Source organism: Pristiophorus japonicus, chromosome 21 (genome assembly GCF_044704955.1).
Source record: "Pristiophorus japonicus isolate sPriJap1 chromosome 21, sPriJap1.hap1, whole genome shotgun sequence".
NCBI lineage: Eukaryota > Metazoa > Chordata > Chondrichthyes > Pristiophoridae > Pristiophorus > Pristiophorus japonicus.
Window position 1 is genome coordinate 26735942 of NC_091997.1, and position 986 is coordinate 26736927.

At 42.4% G+C, this 986-nt stretch overlaps 1 pseudogene; it reads right to left on the bottom strand.

Moving 5' to 3' along the window:
* Positions 1-205: 205 nt before the first annotated feature.
* Positions 206-324, bottom strand: LOC139234278 (5S ribosomal RNA; annotated as a pseudogene).
* Between the last annotated feature and the right edge of the window lie 662 nt (positions 325-986).

Consider the following 986-nt stretch of genomic DNA (forward strand, 5'->3'; position numbering starts at 1 on the left):
AGTGCAACCAGAAATTGAGGAACAGCCCCTTTAAATAATGAAACAGGGGCTGCAACTTCACACACTCCATAAATATGAGGGAATCACCAATTATCATTTCAACATCAAATCATTGCCTGATCTTAGCAAGGATCAAACAACCTTGGTATTGCATCTGCCTGCACTATCATACAAGCCCATTGTGCCACTAGAGCCATGCTATGAAAGCCTACTGCACCTGGTATTCCCAAGCAGTCTCCCATCCAAGTACTAACCAGATCTGACTCTGCTTAGTTTCCAAGATCAGACAAGATCAGGCATTTTCAGACTAGAGTGGCCATAGGCTTGCTTCCACAAACCTGTGAGCATACTCACAGGTGCATATATTACAATTGCAAATAATTTAAAAGTGATACTTCAATTTAAAAGCTTCTGAAGGGGACCCTTAATACTTCACAGTTAAACCCAATGAAACAGCTCTACAACTAATTTCGTATCACGTTAAATCAAGTGCCACCTTTTGGAAAGGGCGCTAGAACCCACAAATTTATAAATTAACATGGGATCTTTGCCTAATTAAATTAAAATTTGGTTGCCGGGAGTGATGATACACTCCAGTCCCTCCGGTGCCCACCTCTCGCGGAAGGCCGCGAGCGTACCGGTGGACACCGCGTGCTCCATCTCCAAGGACACCCTGGCGCAAACGTAACCGCGGAAGAGTGGCAGGCGGTCGGGATCTGTGAGCATACACACAGGTGGATGAACTGGTAATGTGTAGTGTGCTTGTTAAACCTTTGTTAATAAACCAACTAGTTCTTAATAGCAAAGTGTTAAGCAAAGAATCCATGAAGCAAATACATTGCACCAATATTTGATTTTTAGCATTTGTTTTTTTTTTAAACTTTGTGTTCAGGGGTTTTTCCTCAATGGAATAATTTTACAGTGCTGGGTATTCATGGGTTCTGAGATTGCTTTCGTTCACTCTTTGCCTTTAGTTTGTTCGGTCC